This window comes from Ascaphus truei, unplaced genomic scaffold, assembly GCF_040206685.1.
Source record: "Ascaphus truei isolate aAscTru1 unplaced genomic scaffold, aAscTru1.hap1 HAP1_SCAFFOLD_1420, whole genome shotgun sequence".
Taxonomy (NCBI): Eukaryota; Metazoa; Chordata; class Amphibia; order Anura; family Ascaphidae; genus Ascaphus; species Ascaphus truei.
The window spans coordinates 3,842-31,384 of record NW_027454303.1 but is presented as its reverse complement, the minus strand read 5'-3'; the positions used below and the strand labels follow the sequence as shown (position 1 = coordinate 31,384).

At 32.8% G+C, this 27,543-nt stretch overlaps 18 non-coding genes across 18 annotated transcripts; all 18 read right to left on the bottom strand.

Annotated features, from left to right (window-relative positions):
- Positions 1 to 30: 30 nt before the first annotated feature.
- On the bottom strand, positions 31 to 116 carry TRNAY-GUA (transfer RNA tyrosine (anticodon GUA)). The gene is given in 2 exon segments: positions 31 to 66; positions 80 to 116. It is a non-coding gene; the product is annotated as a tRNA-Tyr (tRNA).
- A 1,368-nt stretch (positions 117 to 1,484) lies between these two features.
- TRNAY-GUA (transfer RNA tyrosine (anticodon GUA)) lies at positions 1,485 to 1,570 on the bottom strand. The gene is given in 2 exon segments: positions 1,485 to 1,520; positions 1,534 to 1,570. It is a non-coding gene; the product is annotated as a tRNA-Tyr (tRNA).
- Positions 1,571 to 2,938: 1,368 nt separating this feature from the next.
- On the bottom strand, positions 2,939 to 3,024 carry TRNAY-GUA (transfer RNA tyrosine (anticodon GUA)). The gene is given in 2 exon segments: positions 2,939 to 2,974; positions 2,988 to 3,024. It is a non-coding gene; the product is annotated as a tRNA-Tyr (tRNA).
- A 2,570-nt stretch (positions 3,025 to 5,594) lies between these two features.
- Positions 5,595 to 5,680, bottom strand: TRNAY-GUA (transfer RNA tyrosine (anticodon GUA)). The gene is given in 2 exon segments: positions 5,595 to 5,630; positions 5,644 to 5,680. It is a non-coding gene; the product is annotated as a tRNA-Tyr (tRNA).
- A 1,368-nt stretch (positions 5,681 to 7,048) lies between these two features.
- On the bottom strand, positions 7,049 to 7,134 carry TRNAY-GUA (transfer RNA tyrosine (anticodon GUA)). The gene is given in 2 exon segments: positions 7,049 to 7,084; positions 7,098 to 7,134. It is a non-coding gene; the product is annotated as a tRNA-Tyr (tRNA).
- A 1,368-nt stretch (positions 7,135 to 8,502) lies between these two features.
- TRNAY-GUA (transfer RNA tyrosine (anticodon GUA)) lies at positions 8,503 to 8,588 on the bottom strand. The gene is given in 2 exon segments: positions 8,503 to 8,538; positions 8,552 to 8,588. It is a non-coding gene; the product is annotated as a tRNA-Tyr (tRNA).
- Positions 8,589 to 9,956: 1,368 nt separating this feature from the next.
- TRNAY-GUA (transfer RNA tyrosine (anticodon GUA)) lies at positions 9,957 to 10,042 on the bottom strand. The gene is given in 2 exon segments: positions 9,957 to 9,992; positions 10,006 to 10,042. It is a non-coding gene; the product is annotated as a tRNA-Tyr (tRNA).
- Positions 10,043 to 11,410: 1,368 nt separating this feature from the next.
- TRNAY-GUA (transfer RNA tyrosine (anticodon GUA)) lies at positions 11,411 to 11,496 on the bottom strand. Its single transcript is given in 2 exon segments — positions 11,411 to 11,446; positions 11,460 to 11,496. It is a non-coding gene; the product is annotated as a tRNA-Tyr (tRNA).
- A 1,368-nt stretch (positions 11,497 to 12,864) lies between these two features.
- TRNAY-GUA (transfer RNA tyrosine (anticodon GUA)) lies at positions 12,865 to 12,950 on the bottom strand. The gene is given in 2 exon segments: positions 12,865 to 12,900; positions 12,914 to 12,950. It is a non-coding gene; the product is annotated as a tRNA-Tyr (tRNA).
- Positions 12,951 to 14,318: 1,368 nt separating this feature from the next.
- Positions 14,319 to 14,404, bottom strand: TRNAY-GUA (transfer RNA tyrosine (anticodon GUA)). The gene is given in 2 exon segments: positions 14,319 to 14,354; positions 14,368 to 14,404. It is a non-coding gene; the product is annotated as a tRNA-Tyr (tRNA).
- A 1,368-nt stretch (positions 14,405 to 15,772) lies between these two features.
- Positions 15,773 to 15,858, bottom strand: TRNAY-GUA (transfer RNA tyrosine (anticodon GUA)). The gene is given in 2 exon segments: positions 15,773 to 15,808; positions 15,822 to 15,858. It is a non-coding gene; the product is annotated as a tRNA-Tyr (tRNA).
- Positions 15,859 to 17,226: 1,368 nt separating this feature from the next.
- Positions 17,227 to 17,312, bottom strand: TRNAY-GUA (transfer RNA tyrosine (anticodon GUA)). Its single transcript is given in 2 exon segments — positions 17,227 to 17,262; positions 17,276 to 17,312. It is a non-coding gene; the product is annotated as a tRNA-Tyr (tRNA).
- A 1,368-nt stretch (positions 17,313 to 18,680) lies between these two features.
- Positions 18,681 to 18,766, bottom strand: TRNAY-GUA (transfer RNA tyrosine (anticodon GUA)). Its single transcript is given in 2 exon segments — positions 18,681 to 18,716; positions 18,730 to 18,766. It is a non-coding gene; the product is annotated as a tRNA-Tyr (tRNA).
- Positions 18,767 to 20,134: 1,368 nt separating this feature from the next.
- TRNAY-GUA (transfer RNA tyrosine (anticodon GUA)) lies at positions 20,135 to 20,220 on the bottom strand. Its single transcript is given in 2 exon segments — positions 20,135 to 20,170; positions 20,184 to 20,220. It is a non-coding gene; the product is annotated as a tRNA-Tyr (tRNA).
- A 1,368-nt stretch (positions 20,221 to 21,588) lies between these two features.
- TRNAY-AUA (transfer RNA tyrosine (anticodon AUA)) lies at positions 21,589 to 21,674 on the bottom strand. Its single transcript is given in 2 exon segments — positions 21,589 to 21,624; positions 21,638 to 21,674. It is a non-coding gene; the product is annotated as a tRNA-Tyr (tRNA).
- A 1,368-nt stretch (positions 21,675 to 23,042) lies between these two features.
- TRNAY-GUA (transfer RNA tyrosine (anticodon GUA)) lies at positions 23,043 to 23,128 on the bottom strand. The gene is given in 2 exon segments: positions 23,043 to 23,078; positions 23,092 to 23,128. It is a non-coding gene; the product is annotated as a tRNA-Tyr (tRNA).
- Positions 23,129 to 24,496: 1,368 nt separating this feature from the next.
- TRNAY-GUA (transfer RNA tyrosine (anticodon GUA)) lies at positions 24,497 to 24,582 on the bottom strand. Its single transcript is given in 2 exon segments — positions 24,497 to 24,532; positions 24,546 to 24,582. It is a non-coding gene; the product is annotated as a tRNA-Tyr (tRNA).
- Positions 24,583 to 25,950: 1,368 nt separating this feature from the next.
- Positions 25,951 to 26,036, bottom strand: TRNAY-GUA (transfer RNA tyrosine (anticodon GUA)). Its single transcript is given in 2 exon segments — positions 25,951 to 25,986; positions 26,000 to 26,036. It is a non-coding gene; the product is annotated as a tRNA-Tyr (tRNA).
- Between the last annotated feature and the right edge of the window lie 1,507 nt (positions 26,037 to 27,543).

Here is a 27,543-nt window from a genome sequence, read left to right as displayed (position 1 = left end):
ACGTTGAGAAGAAAAGAAAAAAGGGATCACTCCTTCGAGCCGGAATTGAACCAGCGACCTAAGGATTACCGCATTTTCACTACAGTCCTCCGCTCTACCAGCTGAGCTATCGAAGGCCTCATGTGCCATTTGTGGTCAAATTCCTGCTTTGAGTCACATCAAATTTCAATGCATTCTTAGCTTCTACTTTTGACCGAATTCCTCCTTTTCAGCATGGTTTTAGAGCAGGAAAGGCATTACAAAGAGAATGATATATTTTTCATCATTCATGAAATACATAAACTGGCCAATAAACCACATCTAAAATCATCCACTGAGTTCCTTGGTATTTTGCTTTACAGAATGGTCTCGCCAGGTCTAATCGTAGGTTTATTTTCCATGGATTCTAACCGTTTGTAACTATTTACAAGGAAAGAAAAGTGTGCATTTAATCTGTACATTTTGTAATAGCTACTATTTAAATGAAAATGTTAGTTTAGAAAAAAACAGCATCTTGAAAGTGGTGTTTAAAACACGTTACCAGTGTTACATCCTTAGAAATAGAAATATAGATGAAAACAAAAATGATCAATAAACTTAGTGGATGTTTTCACTGTATAGCATAGAGTGGGCTACAAATCCGGCGGTATATTTGAACACAAATCTCATCCTTCACACCTGTATGATCAATAATCTGCTGCAAGAGGGAAAAATGATTCAAATTGCATTGTGGAATACAGCTAGAAATACTGTATAAGAACTTTCTTCGTTTTGCAATATTTTGGTTTGAATATTGGAAAAAGTTCAATTTTTTCAACTTTGTGGAGGATTATTTGTATTGCAAGCTTTTTTAGCAACTTTTGTTAGGAATACATTGAAAATGCAACATTTCGACATTGTCTCCAATTATCGTTCAAGATTAAAAGTCATGCAACATGTTTTAACACAAATCTCATCCTTCCCACAAATGTGATAAATAATCTGCTGCAAGAGTGAAAAAGGATTCAAATTGCATTGTGGAATACAGCTATTAATTCTGTATGAGAACTTTCTTAGGTTTGCAATTTTTTGATTTGAATATTGGATAAAATTCAATTTTTTAAACTTTTTTGTAAGATTTTTTGTATTGCAAGCTTTTTATCAACTTTTGTTCGGAATACATTGAAAATGCAACATTTTGACATTGTCTCCAATTATCGTTCCGGAGTAAAATTCATGCAACTTTTTTTTCATGTGGCCGAGTTTTGCAATCTTAAACATTTGTTTTGGAAAATGATATTGAAAATATGAAAGTACAACCTGCTCAATGGTCACGTAACCTTGCAATTATTGTTTTTGCAAAAGTTGCTGTTTTGTTCATGAAACAAGTTAATTATTTTGTCAATGAACAATTATGTAAAGTTCATATTTCTGTTAGTACATTAATACATCCTCAGCAACACGAAAACATTGGACTATTAGTATAGAGCACAAGAACGTTGAGAAGAAAAGAAAAAAGGGATCACTCCTTCGAGCCGGAATTGAACCAGCGACCTAAGGATTACCGCATTTTCACTACAGTCCTCCGCTCTACCAGCTGAGCTATCGAAGGCCTCATGTGCCATTTGTGGTCAAATTCCTGCTTTGAGTCACATCAAATTTCAATGCATTCTTAGCTTCTACTTTTGACCGAATTCCTCCTTTTCAGCATGGTTTTAGAGCAGGAAAGGCATTACAAAGAGAATGATATATTTTTCATCATTCATGAAATACATAAACTGGCCAATAAACCACATCTAAAATCATCCACTGAGTTCCTTGGTATTTTGCTTTACAGAATGGTCTCGCCAGGTCTAATCGTAGGTTTATTTTCCATGGATTCTAACCGTTTGTAACTATTTACAAGGAAAGAAAAGTGTGCATTTAATCTGTACATTTTGTAATAGCTACTATTTAAATGAAAATGTTAGTTTAGAAAAAAACAGCATCTTGAAAGTGGTGTTTAAAACACGTTACCAGTGTTACATCCTTAGAAATAGAAATATAGATGAAAACAAAAATGATCAATAAACTTAGTGGATGTTTTCACTGTATAGCATAGAGTGGGCTACAAATCCGGCGGTATATTTGAACACAAATCTCATCCTTCACACCTGTATGATCAATAATCTGCTGCAAGAGGGAAAAATGATTCAAATTGCATTGTGGAATACAGCTAGAAATACTGTATAAGAACTTTCTTCGTTTTGCAATATTTTGGTTTGAATATTGGAAAAAGTTCAATTTTTTCAACTTTGTGGAGGATTATTTGTATTGCAAGCTTTTTTAGCAACTTTTGTTAGGAATACATTGAAAATGCAACATTTCGACATTGTCTCCAATTATCGTTCAAGATTAAAAGTCATGCAACATGTTTTAACACAAATCTCATCCTTCCCACAAATGTGATAAATAATCTGCTGCAAGAGTGAAAAAGGATTCAAATTGCATTGTGGAATACAGCTATTAATTCTGTATGAGAACTTTCTTAGGTTTGCAATTTTTTGATTTGAATATTGGATAAAATTCAATTTTTTAAACTTTTTTGTAAGATTTTTTGTATTGCAAGCTTTTTATCAACTTTTGTTCGGAATACATTGAAAATGCAACATTTTGACATTGTCTCCAATTATCGTTCCGGAGTAAAATTCATGCAACTTTTTTTTCATGTGGCCGAGTTTTGCAATCTTAAACATTTGTTTTGGAAAATGATATTGAAAATATGAAAGTACAACCTGCTCAATGGTCACGTAACCTTGCAATTATTGTTTTTGCAAAAGTTGCTGTTTTGTTCATGAAACAAGTTAATTATTTTGTCAATGAACAATTATGGAAAGTTCATATTTCTGTTAGTACATTAATACATCCTCAGCAACACGGAAACATTGGACTATTAGTATAGAGCACAAGAACGTTGAGAAGAAAAGAAAAAAGGGATCACTCCTTCGAGCCGGAATTGAACCAGCGACCTAAGGATTACCGCATTTTCACTACAGTCCTCCGCTCTACCAGCTGAGCTATCGAAGGCCTCATGTGCCATTTGTGGTCAAATTCCTGCTTTGAGTCACATCAAATTTCAATGCATTCTTAGCTTCTACTTTTGACCGAATTCCTCCTTTTCAGCATGGTTTTAGAGCAGGAAAGGCATTACAAAGAGAATGATATATTTTTCATCATTCATGAAATACATAAACTGGCCAATAAACCACATCTAAAATCATCCACTGAGTTCCTTGGTATTTTGCTTTACAGAATGGTCTCGCCAGGTCTAATCGTAGGTTTATTTTCCATGGATTCTAACCGTTTGTAACTATTTACAAGGAAAGAAAAGTGTGCATTTAATCTGTACATTTTGTAATAGCTACTATTTAAATGAAAATGTTAGTTTAGAAAAAAACAGCATCTTGAAAGTGGTGTTTAAAACACGTTACCAGTGTTACATCCTTAGAAATAGAAATATAGATGAAAACAAAAATGATCAATAAACTTAGTGGATGTTTTCACTGTATAGCATAGAGTGGGCTACAAATCCGGCGGTATATTTGAACACAAATCTCATCCTTCACACCTGTATGATCAATAATCTGCTGCAAGAGGGAAAAATTATTCAAATTGCATTGTGGAATACAGCTAGAAATACTGTATAAGAACTTTCTTCGTTTTGCAATATTTTGGTTTGAATATTGGAAAAAGTTCAATTTTTTCAACTTTGTGGAGGATTATTTGTATTGCAAGCTTTTTTAGCAACTTTTGTTAGGAATACATTGAAAATGCAACATTTCGACATTGTCTCCAATTATCGTTCAAGATTAAAAGTCATGCAACATTTTTTAACACAAATCTCATCCTTCCCACAAATGTGATAAATAATCTGCTGCAAGAGTGAAAAAAGATTCAAATTGCATTGTGGAATACAGCTATTAATTCTGTATGAGAACTTTCTTAGGTTTGCAATTTTTTGATTTGAATATTGGATAAAATTCAATTTTTTAAACTTTTTTGTAAGATTTTTTGTATTGCAAGCTTTTTATCAACTTTTGTTCGGAATACATTGAAAATGCAACATTTTGACATTGTCTCCAATTATCGTTCCGGAGTAAAATTCATGCAACTTTTTTTTCATGTGGCCGAGTTTTGCAATCTTAAACATTTGTTTTGGAAAATGATATTGAAAATATGAAAGTACAACCTGCTCAATGGTCACGTAACCTTGCAATTATTGTTTTTGCAAAAGTTGCTGTTTTGTTCATGAAACAAGTTAATTATTTTGTCAATGAACAATTATGTAAAGTTCATATTTCTGTTAGTACATTAATACATCCTCAGCAACACGAAAACATTGGACTATTAGTATAGAGCACAAGAACGTTGAGAAGAAAAGAAAAAAGGGATCACTCCCTTAATAAACCACATCTAAAATCATCCACTGAGTTCCTTGGTATTTTGCTTTACAGAATGGTCTCGCCAGGTCTAATCGTAGGTTTATTTTCCATGGATTCTAACCGTTTGTAACTATTTACAAGGAAAGAAAAGTGTGCATTTAATCTGTACATTTTGTAATAGCTACTATTTAAATGAAAATGTTAGTTTAGAAAAAAACAGCATCTTGAAAGTGGTGTTTAAAACACGTTACCAGTGTTACATCCTTAGAAATAGAAATATAGATGAAAACAAAAATGATCAATAAACTTAGTGGATGTTTTCACTGTATAGCATAGAGTGGGCTACAAATCCGGCGGTATATTTGAACACAAATCTCATCCTTCACACCTGTATGATCAATAATCTGCTGCAAGAGGGAAAAATTATTCAAATTGCATTGTGGAATACAGCTAGAAATACTGTATAAGAACTTTCTTCGTTTTGCAATATTTTGGTTTGAATATTGGAAAAAGTTCAATTTTTTCAACTTTGTGGAGGATTATTTGTATTGCAAGCTTTTTTAGCAACTTTTGTTAGGAATACATTGAAAATGCAACATTTCGACATTGTCTCCAATTATCGTTCAAGATTAAAAGTCATGCAACATTTTTTAACACAAATCTCATCCTTCCCACAAATGTGATAAATAATCTGCTGCAAGAGTGAAAAAAGATTCAAATTGCATTGTGGAATACAGCTATTAATTCTGTATGAGAACTTTCTTAGGTTTGCAATTTTTTGATTTGAATATTGGATAAAATTCAATTTTTTAAACTTTTTTGTAAGATTTTTTGTATTGCAAGCTTTTTATCAACTTTTGTTCGGAATACATTGAAAATGCAACATTTTGACATTGTCTCCAATTATCGTTCCGGAGTAAAATTCATGCAACTTTTTTTTCATGTGGCCGAGTTTTGCAATCTTAAACATTTGTTTTGGAAAATGATATTGAAAATATGAAAGTACAACCTGCTCAATGGTCACGTAACCTTGCAATTATTGTTTTTGCAAAAGTTGCTGTTTTGTTCATGAAACAAGTTAATTATTTTGTCAATGAACAATTATGTAAAGTTCATATTTCTGTTAGTACATTAATACATCCTCAGCAACACGAAAACATTGGACTATTAGTATAGAGCACAAGAACGTTGAGAAGAAAAGAAAAAAGGGATCACTCCTTCGAGCCGGAATTGAACCAGCGACCTAAGGATTACCGCATTTTCACTACAGTCCTCCGCTCTACCAGCTGAGCTATCGAAGGCCTCATGTGCCATTTGTGGTCAAATTCCTGCTTTGAGTCACATCAAATTTCAATGCATTCTTAGCTTCTACTTTTGACCGAATTCCTCCTTTTCAGCATGGTTTTAGAGCAGGAAAGGCATTACAAAGAGAATGATATATTTTTCATCATTCATGAAATACATAAACTGGCCAATAAACCACATCTAAAATCATCCACTGAGTTCCTTGGTATTTTGCTTTACAGAATGGTCTTGCCAGGTCTAATCGTAGGTTTATTTTCCATGGATTCTAACCGTTTGTAACTATTTACAAGGAAAGAAAAGTGTGCATTTAATCTGTACATTTTGTAATAGCTACTATTTAAATGAAAATGTTAGTTTAGAAAAAAACAGCATCTTGAAAGTGGTGTTTAAAACACGTTACCAGTGTTACATCCTTAGAAATAGAAATATAGATGAAAACAAAAATGATCAATAAACTTAGTGGATGTTTTCACTGTATAGCATAGAGTGGGCTACAAATCCGGCGGTATATTTGAACACAAATCTCATCCTTCACACCTGTATGATCAATAATCTGCTGCAAGAGGGAAAAATGATTCAAATTGCATTGTGGAATACAGCTAGAAATACTGTATAAGAACTTTCTTCGTTTTGCAATATTTTGGTTTGAATATTGGAAAAAGTTCAATTTTTTCAACTTTGTGGAGGATTATTTGTATTGCAAGCTTTTTTAGCAACTTTTGTTAGGAATACATTGAAAATGCAACATTTCGACATTGTCTCCAATTATCGTTCAAGATTAAAAGTCATGCAACATGTTTTAACACAAATCTCATCCTTCCCACAAATGTGATAAATAATCTGCTGCAAGAGTGAAAAAGGATTCAAATTGCATTGTGGAATACAGCTATTAATTCTGTATGAGAACTTTCTTAGGTTTGCAATTTTTTGATTTGAATATTGGATAAAATTCAATTTTTTAAAATTTTTTGTAAGATTTTTTGTATTGCAAGCTTTTTATCAACTTTTGTTCGGAATACATTGAAAATGCAACATTTTGACATTGTCTCCAATTATCGTTCCGGAGTAAAATTCATGCAACTTTTTTTTCATGTGGCCGAGTTTTGCAATCTTAAACATTTGTTTTGGAAAATGATATTGAAAATATGAAAGTACAACCTGCTCAATGGTCACGTAACCTTGCAATTATTGTTTTTGCAAAAGTTGCTGTTTTGTTCATGAAACAAGTTAATTATTTTGTCAATGAACAATTATGTAAAGTTCATATTTCTGTTAGTACATTAATACATCCTCAGCAACACGGAAACATTGGACTATTAGTATAGAGCACAAGAACGTTGAGAAGAAAAGAAAAAAGGGATCACTCCTTCGAGCCGGAATTGAACCAGCGACCTAAGGATTACCGCATTTTCACTACAGTCCTCCGCTCTACCAGCTGAGCTATCGAAGGCCTCATGTGCCATTTGTGGTCAAATTCCTGCTTTGAGTCACATCAAATTTCAATGCATTCTTAGCTTCTACTTTTGACCGAATTCCTCCTTTTCAGCATGGTTTTAGAGCAGGAAAGGCATTACAAAGAGAATGATATATTTTTCATCATTCATGAAATACATAAACTGGCCAATAAACCACATCTAAAATCATCCACTGAGTTCCTTGGTATTTTGCTTTACAGAATGGTCTTGCCAGGTCTAATCGTAGGTTTATTTTCCATGGATTCTAACCGTTTGTAACTATTTACAAGGAAAGAAAAGTGTGCATTTAATCTGTACATTTTGTAATAGCTACTATTTAAATGAAAATGTTAGTTTAGAAAAAAACAGCATCTTGAAAGTGGTGTTTAAAACACGTTACCAGTGTTACATCCTTAGAAATAGAAATATAGATGAAAACAAAAATGATCAATAAACTTAGTGGATGTTTTCACTGTATAGCATAGAGTGGGCTACAAATCCGGCGGTATATTTGAACACAAATCTCATCCTTCACACCTGTATGATCAATAATCTGCTGCAAGAGGGAAAAATGATTCAAATTGCATTGTGGAATACAGCTAGAAATACTGTATAAGAACTTTCTTCGTTTTGCAATATTTTGGTTTGAATATTGGAAAAAGTTCAATTTTTTCAACTTTGTGGAGGATTATTTGTATTGCAAGCTTTTTTAGCAACTTTTGTTAGGAATACATTGAAAATGCAACATTTCGACATTGTCTCCAATTATCGTTCAAGATTAAAAGTCATGCAACATGTTTTAACACAAATCTCATCCTTCCCACAAATGTGATAAATAATCTGCTGCAAGAGTGAAAAAGGATTCAAATTGCATTGTGGAATACAGCTATTAATTCTGTATGAGAACTTTCTTAGGTTTGCAATTTTTTGATTTGAATATTGGATAAAATTCAATTTTTTAAACTTTTTTGTAAGATTTTTTGTATTGCAAGCTTTTTATCAACTTTTGTTCGGAATACATTGAAAATGCAACATTTTGACATTGTCTCCAATTATCGTTCCGGAGTAAAATTCATGCAACTTTTTTTTCATGTGGCCGAGTTTTGCAATCTTAAACATTTGTTTTGGAAAATGATATTGAAAATATGAAAGTACAACCTGCTCAATGGTCACGTAACCTTGCAATTATTGTTTTTGCAAAAGTTGCTGTTTTGTTCATGAAACAAGTTAATTATTTTGTCAATGAACAATTATGTAAAGTTCATATTTCTGTTAGTACATTAATACATCCTCAGCAACACGGAAACATTGGACTATTAGTATAGAGCACAAGAACGTTGAGAAGAAAAGAAAAAAGGGATCACTCCTTCGAGCCGGAATTGAACCAGCGACCTAAGGATTACCGCATTTTCACTACAGTCCTCCGCTCTACCAGCTGAGCTATCGAAGGCCTCATGTGCCATTTGTGGTCAAATTCCTGCTTTGAGTCACATCAAATTTCAATGCATTCTTAGCTTCTACTTTTGACCGAATTCCTCCTTTTCAGCATGGTTTTAGAGCAGGAAAGGCATTACAAAGAGAATGATATATTTTTCATCATTCATGAAATACATAAACTGGCCAATAAACCACATCTAAAATCATCCACTGAGTTCCTTGGTATTTTGCTTTACAGAATGGTCTCGCCAGGTCTAATCGTAGGTTTATTTTCCATGGATTCTAACCGTTTGTAACTATTTACAAGGAAAGAAAAGTGTGCATTTAATCTGTACATTTTGTAATAGCTACTATTTAAATGAAAATGTTAGTTTAGAAAAAAACAGCATCTTGAAAGTGGTGTTTAAAACACGTTACCAGTGTTACATCCTTAGAAATAGAAATATAGATGAAAACAAAAATGATCAATAAACTTAGTGGATGTTTTCACTGTATAGCATAGAGTGGGCTACAAATCCGGCGGTATATTTGAACACAAATCTCATCCTTCACACCTGTATGATCAATAATCTGCTGCAAGAGGGAAAAATGATTCAAATTGCATTGTGGAATACAGCTAGAAATACTGTATAAGAACTTTCTTCGTTTTGCAATATTTTGGTTTGAATATTGGAAAAAGTTCAATTTTTTCAACTTTGTGGAGGATTATTTGTATTGCAAGCTTTTTTAGCAACTTTTGTTAGGAATACATTGAAAATGCAACATTTCGACATTGTCTCCAATTATCGTTCAAGATTAAAAGTCATGCAACATGTTTTAACACAAATCTCATCCTTCCCACAAATGTGATAAATAATCTGCTGCAAGAGTGAAAAAGGATTCAAATTGCATTGTGGAATACAGCTATTAATTCTGTATGAGAACTTTCTTAGGTTTGCAATTTTTTGATTTGAATATTGGATAAAATTCAATTTTTTAAACTTTTTTGTAAGATTTTTTGTATTGCAAGCTTTTTATCAACTTTTGTTCGGAATACATTGAAAATGCAACATTTTGACATTGTCTCCAATTATCGTTCCGGAGTAAAATTCATGCAACTTTTTTTTCATGTGGCCGAGTTTTGCAATCTTAAACATTTGTTTTGGAAAATGATATTGAAAATATGAAAGTACAACCTGCTCAATGGTCACGTAACCTTGCAATTATTGTTTTTGCAAAAGTTGCTGTTTTGTTCATGAAACAAGTTAATTATTTTGTCAATGAACAATTATGGAAAGTTCATATTTCTGTTAGTACATTAATACATCCTCAGCAACACGGAAACATTGGACTATTAGTATAGAGCACAAGAACGTTGAGAAGAAAAGAAAAAAGGGATCACTCCTTCGAGCCGGAATTGAACCAGCGACCTAAGGATTACCGCATTTTCACTACAGTCCTCCGCTCTACCAGCTGAGCTATCGAAGGCCTCATGTGCCATTTGTGGTCAAATTCCTGCTTTGAGTCACATCAAATTTCAATGCATTCTTAGCTTCTACTTTTGACCGAATTCCTCCTTTTCAGCATGGTTTTAGAGCAGGAAAGGCATTACAAAGAGAATGATATATTTTTCATCATTCATGAAATACATAAACTGGCCAATAAACCACATCTAAAATCATCCACTGAGTTCCTTGGTATTTTGCTTTACAGAATGGTCTCGCCAGGTCTAATCGTAGGTTTATTTTCCATGGATTCTAACCGTTTGTAACTATTTACAAGGAAAGAAAAGTGTGCATTTAATCTGTACATTTTGTAATAGCTACTATTTAAATGAAAATGTTAGTTTAGAAAAAAACAGCATCTTGAAAGTGGTGTTTAAAACACGTTACCAGTGTTACATCCTTAGAAATAGAAATATAGATGAAAACAAAAATGATCAATAAACTTAGTGGATGTTTTCACTGTATAGCATAGAGTGGGCTACAAATCCGGCGGTATATTTGAACACAAATCTCATCCTTCACACCTGTATGATCAATAATCTGCTGCAAGAGGGAAAAATTATTCAAATTGCATTGTGGAATACAGCTAGAAATACTGTATAAGAACTTTCTTCGTTTTGCAATATTTTGGTTTGAATATTGGAAAAAGTTCAATTTTTTCAACTTTGTGGAGGATTATTTGTATTGCAAGCTTTTTTAGCAACTTTTGTTAGGAATACATTGAAAATGCAACATTTCGACATTGTCTCCAATTATCGTTCAAGATTAAAAGTCATGCAACATTTTTTAACACAAATCTCATCCTTCCCACAAATGTGATAAATAATCTGCTGCAAGAGTGAAAAAAGATTCAAATTGCATTGTGGAATACAGCTATTAATTCTGTATGAGAACTTTCTTAGGTTTGCAATTTTTTGATTTGAATATTGGATAAAATTCAATTTTTTAAACTTTTTTGTAAGATTTTTTGTATTGCAAGCTTTTTATCAACTTTTGTTCGGAATACATTGAAAATGCAACATTTTGACATTGTCTCCAATTATCGTTCCGGAGTAAAATTCATGCAACTTTTTTTTCATGTGGCCGAGTTTTGCAATCTTAAACATTTGTTTTGGAAAATGATATTGAAAATATGAAAGTACAACCTGCTCAATGGTCACGTAACCTTGCAATTATTGTTTTTGCAAAAGTTGCTGTTTTGTTCATGAAACAAGTTAATTATTTTGTCAATGAACAATTATGTAAAGTTCATATTTCTGTTAGTACATTAATACATCCTCAGCAACACGAAAACATTGGACTATTAGTATAGAGCACAAGAACGTTGAGAAGAAAAGAAAAAAGGGATCACTCCTTCGAGCCGGAATTGAACCAGCGACCTAAGGATTACCGCATTTTCACTACAGTCCTCCGCTCTACCAGCTGAGCTATCGAAGGCCTCATGTGCCATTTGTGGTCAAATTCCTGCTTTGAGTCACATCAAATTTCAATGCATTCTTAGCTTCTACTTTTGACCGAATTCCTCCTTTTCAGCATGGTTTTAGAGCAGGAAAGGCATTACAAAGAGAATGATATATTTTTCATCATTCATGAAATACATAAACTGGCCAATAAACCACATCTAAAATCATCCACTGAGTTCCTTGGTATTTTGCTTTACAGAATGGTCTTGCCAGGTCTAATCGTAGGTTTATTTTCCATGGATTCTAACCGTTTGTAACTATTTACAAGGAAAGAAAAGTGTGCATTTAATCTGTACATTTTGTAATAGCTACTATTTAAATGAAAATGTTAGTTTAGAAAAAAACAGCATCTTGAAAGTGGTGTTTAAAACACGTTACCAGTGTTACATCCTTAGAAATAGAAATATAGATGAAAACAAAAATGATCAATAAACTTAGTGGATGTTTTCACTGTATAGCATAGAGTGGGCTACAAATCCGGCGGTATATTTGAACACAAATCTCATCCTTCACACCTGTATGATCAATAATCTGCTGCAAGAGGGAAAAATGATTCAAATTGCATTGTGGAATACAGCTAGAAATACTGTATAAGAACTTTCTTCGTTTTGCAATATTTTGGTTTGAATATTGGAAAAAGTTCAATTTTTTCAACTTTGTGGAGGATTATTTGTATTGCAAGCTTTTTTAGCAACTTTTGTTAGGAATACATTGAAAATGCAACATTTCGACATTGTCTCCAATTATCGTTCAAGATTAAAAGTCATGCAACATGTTTTAACACAAATCTCATCCTTCCCACAAATGTGATAAATAATCTGCTGCAAGAGTGAAAAAGGATTCAAATTGCATTGTGGAATACAGCTATTAATTCTGTATGAGAACTTTCTTAGGTTTGCAATTTTTTGATTTGAATATTGGATAAAATTCAATTTTTTAAACTTTTTTGTAAGATTTTTTGTATTGCAAGCTTTTTATCAACTTTTGTTCGGAATACATTGAAAATGCAACATTTTGACATTGTCTCCAATTATCGTTCCGGAGTAAAATTCATGCAACTTTTTTTTCATGTGGCCGAGTTTTGCAATCTTAAACATTTGTTTTGGAAAATGATATTGAAAATATGAAAGTACAACCTGCTCAATGGTCACGTAACCTTGCAATTATTGTTTTTGCAAAAGTTGCTGTTTTGTTCATGAAACAAGTTAATTATTTTGTCAATGAACAATTATGGAAAGTTCATATTTCTGTTAGTACATTAATACATCCTCAGCAACACGGAAACATTGGACTATTAGTATAGAGCACAAGAACGTTGAGAAGAAAAGAAAAAAGGGATCACTCCTTCGAGCCGGAATTGAACCAGCGACCTAAGGATTACCGCATTTTCACTACAGTCCTCCGCTCTACCAGCTGAGCTATCGAAGGCCTCATGTGCCATTTGTGGTCAAATTCCTGCTTTGAGTCACATCAAATTTCAATGCATTCTTAGCTTCTACTTTTGACCGAATTCCTCCTTTTCAGCATGGTTTTAGAGCAGGAAAGGCATTACAAAGAGAATGATATATTTTTCATCATTCATGAAATACATAAACTGGCCAATAAACCACATCTAAAATCATCCACTGAGTTCCTTGGTATTTTGCTTTACAGAATGGTCTTGCCAGGTCTAATCGTAGGTTTATTTTCCATGGATTCTAACCGTTTGTAACTATTTACAAGGAAAGAAAAGTGTGCATTTAATCTGTACATTTTGTAATAGCTACTATTTAAATGAAAATGTTAGTTTAGAAAAAAACAGCATCTTGAAAGTGGTGTTTAAAACACGTTACCAGTGTTACATCCTTAGAAATAGAAATATAGATGAAAACAAAAATGATCAATAAACTTAGTGGATGTTTTCACTGTATAGCATAGAGTGGGCTACAAATCCGGCGGTATATTTGAACACAAATCTCATCCTTCACACCTGTATGATCAATAATCTGCTGCAAGAGGGAAAAATGATTCAAATTGCATTGTGGAATACAGCTAGAAATACTGTATAAGAACTTTCTTCGTTTTGCAATATTTTGGTTTGAATATTGGAAAAAGTTCAATTTTTTCAACTTTGTGGAGGATTATTTGTATTGCAAGCTTTTTTAGCAACTTTTGTTAGGAATACATTGAAAATGCAACATTTCGACATTGTCTCCAATTATCGTTCAAGATTAAAAGTCATGCAACATGTTTTAACACAAATCTCATCCTTCCCACAAATGTGATAAATAATCTGCTGCAAGAGTGAAAAAGGATTCAAATTGCATTGTGGAATACAGCTATTAATTCTGTATGAGAACTTTCTTAGGTTTGCAATTTTTTGATTTGAATATTGGATAAAATTCAATTTTTTAAACTTTTTTGTAAGATTTTTTGTATTGCAAGCTTTTTATCAACTTTTGTTCGGAATACATTGAAAATGCAACATTTTGACATTGTCTCCAATTATCGTTCCGGAGTAAAATTCATGCAACTTTTTTTTCATGTGGCCGAGTTTTGCAATCTTAAACATTTGTTTTGGAAAATGATATTGAAAATATGAAAGTACAACCTGCTCAATGGTCACGTAACCTTGCAATTATTGTTTTTGCAAAAGTTGCTGTTTTGTTCATGAAACAAGTTAATTATTTTGTCAATGAACAATTATGGAAAGTTCATATTTCTGTTAGTACATTAATACATCCTCAGCAACACGGAAACATTGGACTATTAGTATAGAGCACAAGAACGTTGAGAAGAAAAGAAAAAAGGGATCACTCCTTCGAGCCGGAATTGAACCAGCGACCTAAGGATTACCGCATTTTCACTACAGTCCTCCGCTCTACCAGCTGAGCTATCAAAGGCCTCATGTGCCATTTGTGGTCAAATTCCTGCTTTGAGTCACATCAAATTTCAATGCATTCTTAGCTTCTACTTTTGACCGAATTCCTCCTTTTCAGCATGGTTTTAGAGCAGGAAAGGCATTACAAAGAGAATGATATATTTTTCATCATTCATGAAATACATAAACTGGCCAATAAACCACATCTAAAATCATCCACTGAGTTCCTTGGTATTTTGCTTTACAGAATGGTCTCGCCAGGTCTAATCGTAGGTTTATTTTCCATGGATTCTAACCGTTTGTAACTATTTACAAGGAAAGAAAAGTGTGCATTTAATCTGTACATTTTGTAATAGCTACTATTTAAATGAAAATGTTAGTTTAGAAAAAAACAGCATCTTGAAAGTGGTGTTTAAAACACGTTACCAGTGTTACATCCTTAGAAATAGAAATATAGATGAAAACAAAAATGATCAATAAACTTAGTGGATGTTTTCACTGTATAGCATAGAGTGGGCTACAAATCCGGCGGTATATTTGAACACAAATCTCATCCTTCACACCTGTATGATCAATAATCTGCTGCAAGAGGGAAAAATTATTCAAATTGCATTGTGGAATACAGCTAGAAATACTGTATAAGAACTTTCTTCGTTTTGCAATATTTTGGTTTGAATATTGGAAAAAGTTCAATTTTTTCAACTTTGTGGAGGATTATTTGTATTGCAAGCTTTTTTAGCAACTTTTGTTAGGAATACATTGAAAATGCAACATTTCGACATTGTCTCCAATTATCGTTCAAGATTAAAAGTCATGCAACATTTTTTAACACAAATCTCATCCTTCCCACAAATGTGATAAATAATCTGCTGCAAGAGTGAAAAAAGATTCAAATTGCATTGTGGAATACAGCTATTAATTCTGTATGAGAACTTTCTTAGGTTTGCAATTTTTTGATTTGAATATTGGATAAAATTCAATTTTTTAAACTTTTTTGTAAGATTTTTTGTATTGCAAGCTTTTTATCAACTTTTGTTCGGAATACATTGAAAATGCAACATTTTGACATTGTCTCCAATTATCGTTCCGGAGTAAAATTCATGCAACTTTTTTTTCATGTGGCCGAGTTTTGCAATCTTAAACATTTGTTTTGGAAAATGATATTGAAAATATGAAAGTACAACCTGCTCAATGGTCACGTAACCTTGCAATTATTGTTTTTGCAAAAGTTGCTGTTTTGTTCATGAAACAAGTTAATTATTTTGTCAATGAACAATTATGTAAAGTTCATATTTCTGTTAGTACATTAATACATCCTCAGCAACACGAAAACATTGGACTATTAGTATAGAGCACAAGAACGTTGAGAAGAAAAGAAAAAAGGGATCACTCCTTCGAGCCGGAATTGAACCAGCGACCTAAGGATTACCGCATTTTCACTACAGTCCTCCGCTCTACCAGCTGAGCTATCGAAGGCCTCATGTGCCATTTGTGGTCAAATTCCTGCTTTGAGTCACATCAAATTTCAATGCATTCTTAGCTTCTACTTTTGACCGAATTCCTCCTTTTCAGCATGGTTTTAGAGCAGGAAAGGCATTACAAAGAGAATGATATATTTTTCATCATTCATGAAATACATAAACTGGCCAATAAACCACATCTAAAATCATCCACTGAGTTCCTTGGTATTTTGCTTTACAGAATGGTCTTGCCAGGTCTAATCGTAGGTTTATTTTCCATGGATTCTAACCGTTTGTAACTATTTACAAGGAAAGAAAAGTGTGCATTTAATCTGTACATTTTGTAATAGCTACTATTTAAATGAAAATGTTAGTTTAGAAAAAAACAGCATCTTGAAAGTGGTGTTTAAAACACGTTACCAGTGTTACATCCTTAGAAATAGAAATATAGATGAAAACAAAAATGATCAATAAACTTAGTGGATGTTTTCACTGTATAGCATAGAGTGGGCTACAAATCCGGCGGTATATTTGAACACAAATCTCATCCTTCACACCTGTATGATCAATAATCTGCTGCAAGAGGGAAAAATTATTCAAATTGCATTGTGGAATACAGCTAGAAATACTGTATAAGAACTTTCTTCGTTTTGCAATATTTTGGTTTGAATATTGGAAAAAGTTCAATTTTTTCAACTTTGTGGAGGATTATTTGTATTGCAAGCTTTTTTAGCAACTTTTGTTAGGAATACATTGAAAATGCAACATTTCGACATTGTCTCCAATTATCGTTCAAGATTAAAAGTCATGCAACATGTTTTAACACAAATCTCATCCTTCCCACAAATGTGATAAATAATCTGCTGCAAGAGTGAAAAAGGATTCAAATTGCATTGTGGAATACAGCTATTAATTCTGTATGAGAACTTTCTTAGGTTTGCAATTTTTTGATTTGAATATTGGATAAAATTCAATTTTTTAAACTTTTTTGTAAGATTTTTTGTATTGCAAGCTTTTTATCAACTTTTGTTCGGAATACATTGAAAATGCAACATTTTGACATTGTCTCCAATTATCGTTCCGGAGTAAAATTCATGCAACTTTTTTTTCATGTGGCCGAGTTTTGCAATCTTAAACATTTGTTTTGGAAAATGATATTGAAAATATGAAAGTACAACCTGCTCAATGGTCACGTAACCTTGCAATTATTGTTTTTGCAAAAGTTGCTGTTTTGTTCATGAAACAAGTTAATTATTTTGTCAATGAACAATTATGTAAAGTTCATATTTCTGTTAGTACATTAATACATCCTCAGCAACACGAAAACATTGGACTATTAGTATAGAGCACAAGAACGTTGAGAAGAAAAGAAAAAAGGGATCACTCCTTCGAGCCGGAATTGAACCAGCGACCTAAGGATTACCGCATTTTCACTACAGTCCTCCGCTCTACCAGCTGAGCTATCGAAGGCCTCATGTGCCATTTGTGGTCAAATTCCTGCTTTGAGTCACATCAAATTTCAATGCATTCTTAGCTTCTACTTTTGACCGAATTCCTCCTTTTCAGCATGGTTTTAGAGCAGGAAAGGCATTACAAAGAGAATGATATATTTTTCATCATTCATGAAATACATAAACTGGCCAATAAACCACATCTAAAATCATCCACTGAGTTCCTTGGTATTTTGCTTTACAGAATGGTCTTGCCAGGTCTAATCGTAGGTTTATTTTCCATGGATTCTAACCGTTTGTAACTATTTACAAGGAAAGAAAAGTGTGCATTTAATCTGTACATTTTGTAATAGCTACTATTTAAATGAAAATGTTAGTTTAGAAAAAAACAGCATCTTGAAAGTGGTGTTTAAAACACGTTACCAGTGTTACATCCTTAGAAATAGAAATATAGATGAAAACAAAAATGATCAATAAACTTAGTGGATGTTTTCACTGTATAGCATAGAGTGGGCTACAAATCCGGCGGTATATTTGAACACAAATCTCATCCTTCACACCTGTATGATCAATAATCTGCTGCAAGAGGGAAAAATTATTCAAATTGCATTGTGGAATACAGCTAGAAATACTGTATAAGAACTTTCTTCGTTTTGCAATATTTTGGTTTGAATATTGGAAAAAGTTCAATTTTTTCAACTTTGTGGAGGATTATTTGTATTGCAAGCTTTTTTAGCAACTTTTGTTAGGAATACATTGAAAATGCAACATTTCGACATTGTCTCCAATTATCGTTCAAGATTAAAAGTCATGCAACATGTTTTAACACAAATCTCATCCTTCCCACAAATGTGATAAATAATCTGCTGCAAGAGTGAAAAAGGATTCAAATTGCATTGTGGAATACAGCTATTAATTCTGTATGAGAACTTTCTTAGGTTTGCAATTTTTTGATTTGAATATTGGATAAAATTCAATTTTTTAAACTTTTTTGTAAGATTTTTTGTATTGCAAGCTTTTTATCAACTTTTGTTCGGAATACATTGAAAATGCAACATTTTGACATTGTCTCCAATTATCGTTCCGGAGTAAAATTCATGCAACTTTTTTTTCATGTGGCCGAGTTTTGCAATCTTAAACATTTGTTTTGGAAAATGATATTGAAAATATGAAAGTACAACCTGCTCAATGGTCACGTAACCTTGCAATTATTGTTTTTGCAAAAGTTGCTGTTTTGTTCATGAAACAAGTTAATTATTTTGTCAATGAACAATTATGGAAAGTTCATATTTCTGTTAGTACATTAATACATCCTCAGCAACACGGAAACATTGGACTATTAGTATAGAGCACAAGAACGTTGAGAAGAAAAGAAAAAAGGGATCACTCCTTCGAGCCGGAATTGAACCAGCGACCTAAGGATTACCGCATTTTCACTACAGTCCTCCGCTCTACCAGCTGAGCTATCAAAGGCCTCATGTGCCATTTGTGGTCAAATTCCTGCTTTGAGTCACATCAAATTTCAATGCATTCTTAGCTTCTACTTTTGACCGAATTCCTCCTTTTCAGCATGGTTTTAGAGCAGGAAAGGCATTACAAAGAGAATGATATATTTTTCATCATTCATGAAATACATAAACTGGCCAATAAACCACATCTAAAATCATCCACTGAGTTCCTTGGTATTTTGCTTTACAGAATGGTCTCGCCAGGTCTAATCGTAGGTTTATTTTCCATGGATTCTAACCGTTTGTAACTATTTACAAGGAAAGAAAAGTGTGCATTTAATCTGTACATTTTGTAATAGCTACTATTTAAATGAAAATGTTAGTTTAGAAAAAAACAGCATCTTGAAAGTGGTGTTTAAAACACGTTACCAGTGTTACATCCTTAGAAATAGAAATATAGATGAAAACAAAAATGATCAATAAACTTAGTGGATGTTTTCACTGTATAGCATAGAGTGGGCTACAAATCCGGCGGTATATTTGAACACAAATCTCATCCTTCACACCTGTATGATCAATAATCTGCTGCAAGAGGGAAAAATGATTCAAATTGCATTGTGGAATACAGCTAGAAATACTGTATAAGAACTTTCTTCGTTTTGCAATATTTTGGTTTGAATATTGGAAAAAGTTCAATTTTTTCAACTTTGTGGAGGATTATTTGTATTGCAAGCTTTTTTAGCAACTTTTGTTAGGAATACATTGAAAATGCAACATTTCGACATTGTCTCCAATTATCGTTCAAGATTAAAAGTCATGCAACATGTTTTAACACAAATCTCATCCTTCCCACAAATGTGATAAATAATCTGCTGCAAGAGTGAAAAAGGATTCAAATTGCATTGTGGAATACAGCTATTAATTCTGTATGAGAACTTTCTTAGGTTTGCAATTTTTTGATTTGAATATTGGATAAAATTCAATTTTTTAAACTTTTTTGTAAGATTTTTTGTATTGCAAGCTTTTTATCAACTTTTGTTCGGAATACATTGAAAATGCAACATTTTGACATTGTCTCCAATTATCGTTCCGGAGTAAAATTCATGCAACTTTTTTTTCATGTGGCCGAGTTTTGCAATCTTAAACATTTGTTTTGGAAAATGATATTGAAAATATGAAAGTACAACCTGCTCAATGGTCACGTAACCTTGCAATTATTGTTTTTGCAAAAGTTGCTGTTTTGTTCATGAAACAAGTTAATTATTTTGTCAATGAACAATTATGGAAAGTTCATATTTCTGTTAGTACATTAATACATCCTCAGCAACACGGAAACATTGGACTATTAGTATAGAGCACAAGAACGTTGAGAAGAAAAGAAAAAAGGGATCACTCCTTCGAGCCGGAATTGAACCAGCGACCTAAGGATTACCGCATTTTCACTACAGTCCTCCGCTCTACCAGCTGAGCTATCAAAGGCCTCATGTGCCATTTGTGGTCAAATTCCTGCTTTGAGTCACATCAAATTTCAATGCATTCTTAGCTTCTACTTTTGACCGAATTCCTCCTTTTCAGCATGGTTTTAGAGCAGGAAAGGCATTACAAAGAGAATGATATATTTTTCATCATTCATGAAATACATAAACTGGCCAATAAACCACATCTAAAATCATCCACTGAGTTCCTTGGTATTTTGCTTTACAGAATGGTCTCGCCAGGTCTAATCGTAGGTTTATTTTCCATGGATTCTAACCGTTTGTAACTATTTACAAGGAAAGAAAAGTGTGCATTTAATCTGTACATTTTGTAATAGCTACTATTTAAATGAAAATGTTAGTTTAGAAAAAAACAGCATCTTGAAAGTGGTGTTTAAAACACGTTACCAGTGTTACATCCTTAGAAATAGAAATATAGATGAAAACAAAAATGATCAATAAACTTAGTGGATGTTTTCACTGTATAGCATAGAGTGGGCTACAAATCCGGCGGTATATTTGAACACAAATCTCATCCTTCACACCTGTATGATCAATAATCTGCTGCAAGAGGGAAAAATTATTCAAATTGCATTGTGGAATACAGCTAGAAATACTGTATAAGAACTTTCTTCGTTTTGCAATATTTTGGTTTGAATATTGGAAAAAGTTCAATTTTTTCAACTTTGTGGAGGATTATTTGTATTGCAAGCTTTTTTAGCAACTTTTGTTAGGAATACATTGAAAATGCAACATTTCGACATTGTCTCCAATTATCGTTCAAGATTAAAAGTCATGCAACATTTTTTAACACAAATCTCATCCTTCCCACAAATGTGATAAATAATCTGCTGCAAGAGTGAAAAAAGATTCAAATTGCATTGTGGAATACAGCTATTAATTCTGTATGAGAACTTTCTTAGGTTTGCAATTTTTTGATTTGAATATTGGATAAAATTCAATTTTTTAAACTTTTTTGTAAGATTTTTTGTATTGCAAGCTTTTTATCAACTTTTGTTCGGAATACATTGAAAATGCAACATTTTGACATTGTCTCCAATTATCGTTCCGGAGTAAAATTCATGCAACTTTTTTTTCATGTGGCCGAGTTTTGCAATCTTAAACATTTGTTTTGGAAAATGATATTGAAAATATGAAAGTACAACCTGCTCAATGGTCACGTAACCTTGCAATTATTGTTTTTGCAAAAGTTGCTGTTTTGTTCATGAAACAAGTTAATTATTTTGTCAATGAACAATTATGTAAAGTTCATATTTCTGTTAGTACATTAATACATCCTCAGCAACACGGAAACATTGGACTATTAGTATAGAGCACAAGAACGTTGAGAAGAAAAGAAAAAAGGGATCACTCCTTCGAGCCGGAATTGAACCAGCGACCTAAGGATTACCGCATTTTCACTATAGTCCTCTGCTCTACCAGCTGAGCTATCGAAGGCCTCATGTGCCATTTGTGGTCAAATTCCTGCTTTGAGTCACATCAAATTTCAATGCATTCTTAGCTTCTACTTTTGACCGAATTCCTCCTTTTCAGCATGGTTTTAGAGCAGGAAAGGCATTACAAAGAGAATGATATATTTTTCATCATTCATGAAATACATAAACTGGCCAATAAACCACATCTAAAATCATCCACTGAGTTCCTTGGTATTTTGCTTTACAGAATGGTCTCGCCAGGTCTAATCGTAGGTTTATTTTCCATGGATTCTAACCGTTTGTAACTATTTACAAGGAAAGAAAAGTGTGCATTTAATCTGTACATTTTGTAATAGCTACTATTTAAATGAAAATGTTAGTTTAGAAAAAAACAGCATCTTGAAAGTGGTGTTTAAAACACGTTACCAGTGTTACATCCTTAGAAATAGAAATATAGATGAAAACAAAAATGATCAATAAACTTAGTGGATGTTTTCACTGTATAGCATAGAGTGGGCTACAAATCCGGCGGTATATTTGAACACAAATCTCATCCTTCACACCTGTATGATCAATAATCTGCTGCAAGAGGGAAAAATTATTCAAATTGCATTGTGGAATACAGCTAGAAATACTGTATAAGAACTTTCTTCGTTTTGCAATATTTTGGTTTGAATATTGGAAAAAGTTCAATTTTTTCAACTTTGTGGAGGATTATTTGTATTGCAAGCTTTTTTAGCAACTTTTGTTAGGAATACATTGAAAATGCAACATTTCGACATTGTCTCCAATTATCGTTCAAGATTAAAAGTCATGCAACATTTTTTAACACAAATCTCATCCTTCCCACAAATGTGATAAATAATCTGCTGCAAGAGTGAAAAAAGATTCAAATTGCATTGTGGAATACAGCTATTAATTCTGTATGAGAACTTTCTTAGGTTTGCAATTTTTTGATTTGAATATTGGATAAAATTCAATTTTTTAAACTTTTTTGTAAGATTTTTTGTATTGCAAGCTTTTTATCAACTTTTGTTCGGAATACATTGAAAATGCAACATTTTGACATTGTCTCCAATTATCGTTCCGGAGTAAAATTCATGCAACTTTTTTTTCATGTGGCCGAGTTTTGCAATCTTAAACATTTGTTTTGGAAAATGATATTGAAAATATGAAAGTACAACCTGCTCAATGGTCACGTAACCTTGCAATTATTGTTTTTGCAAAAGTTGCTGTTTTGTTCATGAAACAAGTTAATTATTTTGTCAATGAACAATTATGTAAAGTTCATATTTCTGTTAGTACATTAATACATCCTCAGCAACACGAAAACATTGGACTATTAGTATAGAGCACAAGAACGTTGAGAAGAAAAGAAAAAAGGGATCACTCCTTCGAGCCGGAATTGAACCAGCGACCTAAGGATTACCGCATTTTCACTACAGTCCTCCGCTCTACCAGCTGAGCTATCGAAGGCCTCATGTGCCATTTGTGGTCAAATTCCTGCTTTGAGTCACATCAAATTTCAATGCATTCTTAGCTTCTACTTTTGACCGAATTCCTCCTTTTCAGCATGGTTTTAGAGCAGGAAAGGCATTACAAAGAGAATGATATATTTTTCATCATTCATGAAATACATAAACTGGCCAATAAACCACATCTAAAATCATCCACTGAGTTCCTTGGTATTTTGCTTTACAGAATGGTCTTGCCAGGTCTAATCGTAGGTTTATTTTCCATGGATTCTAACCGTTTGTAACTATTTACAAGGAAAGAAAAGTGTGCATTTAATCTGTACATTTTGTAATAGCTACTATTTAAATGAAAATGTTAGTTTAGAAAAAAACAGCATCTTGAAAGTGGTGTTTAAAACACGTTACCAGTGTTACATCCTTAGAAATAGAAATATAGATGAAAACAAAAATGATCAATAAACTTAGTGGATGTTTTCACTGTATAGCATAGAGTGGGCTACAAATCCGGCGGTATATTTGAACACAAATCTCATCCTTCACACCTGTATGATCAATAATCTGCTGCAAGAGGGAAAAATTATTCAAATTGCATTGTGGAATACAGCTAGAAATACTGTATAAGAACTTTCTTCGTTTTGCAATATTTTGGTTTGAATATTGGAAAAAGTTCAATTTTTTCAACTTTGTGGAGGATTATTTGTATTGCAAGCTTTTTTAGCAACTTTTGTTAGGAATACATTGAAAATGCAACATTTCGACATTGTCTCCAATTATCGTTCAAGATTAAAAGTCATGCAACATGTTTTAACACAAATCTCATCCTTCCCACAAATGTGATAAATAATCTGCTGCAAGAGTGAAAAAGGATTCAAATTGCATTGTGGAATACAGCTATTAATTCTGTATGAGAACTTTCTTAGGTTTGCAATTTTTTGATTTGAATATTGGATAAAATTCAATTTTTTAAACTTTTTTGTAAGATTTTTTGTATTGCAAGCTTTTTATCAACTTTTGTTCGGAATACATTGAAAATGCAACATTTTGACATTGTCTCCAATTATCGTTCCGGAGTAAAATTCATGCAACTTTTTTTTCATGTGGCCGAGTTTTGCAATCTTAAACATTTGTTTTGGAAAATGATATTGAAAATATGAAAGTACAACCTGCTCAATGGTCACGTAACCTTGCAATTATTGTTTTTGCAAAAGTTGCTGTTTTGTTCATGAAACAAGTTAATTATTTTGTCAATGAACAATTATGGAAAGTTCATATTTCTGTTAGTACATTAATACATCCTCAGCAACACGGAAACATTGGACTATTAGTATAGAGCACAAGAACGTTGAGAAGAAAAGAAAAAAGGGATCACTCCTTCGAGCCGGAATTGAACCAGCGACCTAAGGATTACCGCATTTTCACTACAGTCCTCCGCTCTACCAGCTGAGCTATCAAAGGCCTCATGTGCCATTTGTGGTCAAATTCCTGCTTTGAGTCACATCAAATTTCAATGCATTCTTAGCTTCTACTTTTGACCGAATTCCTCCTTTTCAGCATGGTTTTAGAGCAGGAAAGGCATTACAAAGAGAATGATATATTTTTCATCATTCATGAAATACATAAACTGGCCAATAAACCACATCTAAAATCATCCACTGAGTTCCTTGGTATTTTGCTTTACAGAATGGTCTCGCCAGGTCTAATCGTAGGTTTATTTTCCATGGATTCTAACCGTTTGTAACTATTTACAAGGAAAGAAAAGTGTGCATTTAATCTGTACATTTTGTAATAGCTACTATTTAAATGAAAATGTTAGTTTAGAAAAAAACAGCATCTTGAAAGTGGTGTTTAAAACACGTTACCAGTGTTACATCCTTAGAAATAGAAATATAGATGAAAACAAAAATGATCAATAAACTTAGTGGATGTTTTCACTGTATAGCATAGAGTGGGCTACAAATCCGGCGGTATATTTGAACACAAATCTCATCCTTCACACCTGTATGATCAATAATCTGCTGCAAGAGGGAAAAATTATTCAAATTGCATTGTGGAATACAGCTAGAAATACTGTATAAGAACTTTCTTCGTTTTGCAATATTTTGGTTTGAATATTGGAAAAAGTTCAATTTTTTCAACTTTGTGGAGGATTATTTGTATTGCAAGCTTTTTTAGCAACTTTTGTTAGGAATACATTGAAAATGCAACATTTCGACATTGTCTCCAATTATCGTTCAAGATTAAAAGTCATGCAACATTTTTTAACACAAATCTCATCCTTCCCACAAATGTGATAAATAATCTGCTGCAAGAGTGAAAAAAGATTCAAATTGCATTGTGGAATACAGCTATTAATTCTGTATGAGAACTTTCTTAGGTTTGCAATTTTTTGATTTGAATATTGGATAAAATTCAATTTTTTAAACTTTTTTGTAAGATTTTTTGTATTGCAAGCTTTTTATCAACTTTTGTTCGGAATACATTGAAAATGCAACATTTTGACATTGTCTCCAATTATCGTTCCGGAGTAAAATTCATGCAACTTTTTTTTCATGTGGCCGAGTTTTGCAATCTTAAACATTTGTTTTGGAAAATGATATTGAAAATATGAAAGTACAACCTGCTCAATGGTCACGTAACCTTGCAATTATTGTTTTTGCAAAAGTTGCTGTTTTGTTCATGAAACAAGTTAATTATTTTGTCAATGAACAATTATGTAAAGTTCATATTTCTGTTAGTACATTAATACATCCTCAGCAACACGAAAACATTGGACTATTAGTATAGAGCACAAGAACGTTGAGAAGAAAAGAAAAAAGGGATCACTCCTTCGAGCCGGAATTGAACCAGCGACCTAAGGATTACCGCATTTTCACTACAGTCCTCCGCTCTACCAGCTGAGCTATCGAAGGCCTCATGTGCCATTTGTGGTCAAATTCCTGCTTTGAGTCACATCAAATTTCAATGCATTCTTAGCTTCTACTTTTGACCGAATTCCTCCTTTTCAGCATGGTTTTAGAGCAGGAAAGGCATTACAAAGAGAATGATATATTTTTCATCATTCATGAAATACATAAACTGGCCAATAAACCACATCTAAAATCATCCACTGAGTTCCTTGGTATTTTGCTTTACAGAATGGTCTCGCCAGGTCTAATCGTAGGTTTATTTTCCATGGATTCTAACCGTTTGTAACTATTTACAAGGAAAGAAAAGTGTGCATTTAATCTGTACATTTTGTAATAGCTACTATTTAAATGAAAATGTTAGTTTAGAAAAAAACAGCATCTTGAAAGTGGTGTTTAAAACACGTTACCAGTGTTACATCCTTAGAAATAGAAATATAGATGAAAACAAAAATGATCAATAAACTTAGTGGATGTTTTCACTGTATAGCATAGAGTGGGCTACAAATCCGGCGGTATATTTGAACACAAATCTCATCCTTCACACCTGTATGATCAATAATCTGCTGCAAGAGGGAAAAATGATTCAAATTGCATTGTGGAATACAGCTAGAAATACTGTATAAGAACTTTCTTCGTTTTGCAATATTTTGGTTTGAATATTGGAAAAAGTTCAATTTTTTCAACTTTGTGGAGGATTATTTGTATTGCAAGCTTTTTTAGCAACTTTTGTTAGGAATACATTGAAAATGCAACATTTCGACATTGTCTCCAATTATCGTTCAAGATTAAAAGTCATGCAACATGTTTTAACACAAATCTCATCCTTCCCACAAATGTGATAAATAATCTGCTGCAAGAGTGAAAAAGGATTCAAATTGCATTGTGGAATACAGCTATTAATTCTGTATGAGAACTTTCTTAGGTTTGCAATTTTTTGATTTGAATATTGGATAAAATTCAATTTTTTAAACTTTTTGTAAGATTTTTTGTATTGCAAGCTTTTTATCAACTTTTGTTCGGAATACATTGAAAATGCAACATTTTGACATTGTCTCCAATTATCGTTCCGGAGTAAAATTCATGCAACTTTTTTTTCATGTGGCCGAGTTTTGCAATCTTAAACATTTGTTTTGGAAAATGATATTGAAAATATGAAAGTACAACCTGCTCAATGGTCACGTAACCTTGCAATTATTGTTTTTGCAAAAGTTGCTGTTTTGTTCATGAAACAAGTTAATTATTTTGTCAATGAACAATTATGTAAAGTTCATATTTCTGTTAGTACATTAATACATCCTCAGCAACACGGAAACATTGGACTATTAGTATAGAGCACAAGAACGTTGAGAAGAAAAGAAAAAAGGGATCACTCCTTCGAGCCGGAATTGAACCAGCGACCTAAGGATTACCGCATTTTCACTACAGTCCTCCGCTCTACCCGCTCTATCGAAGGCCTCATGTGCCATTTGTGGTCAAATTCCTGCTTTGAGTCACATCAAATTTCAATGCA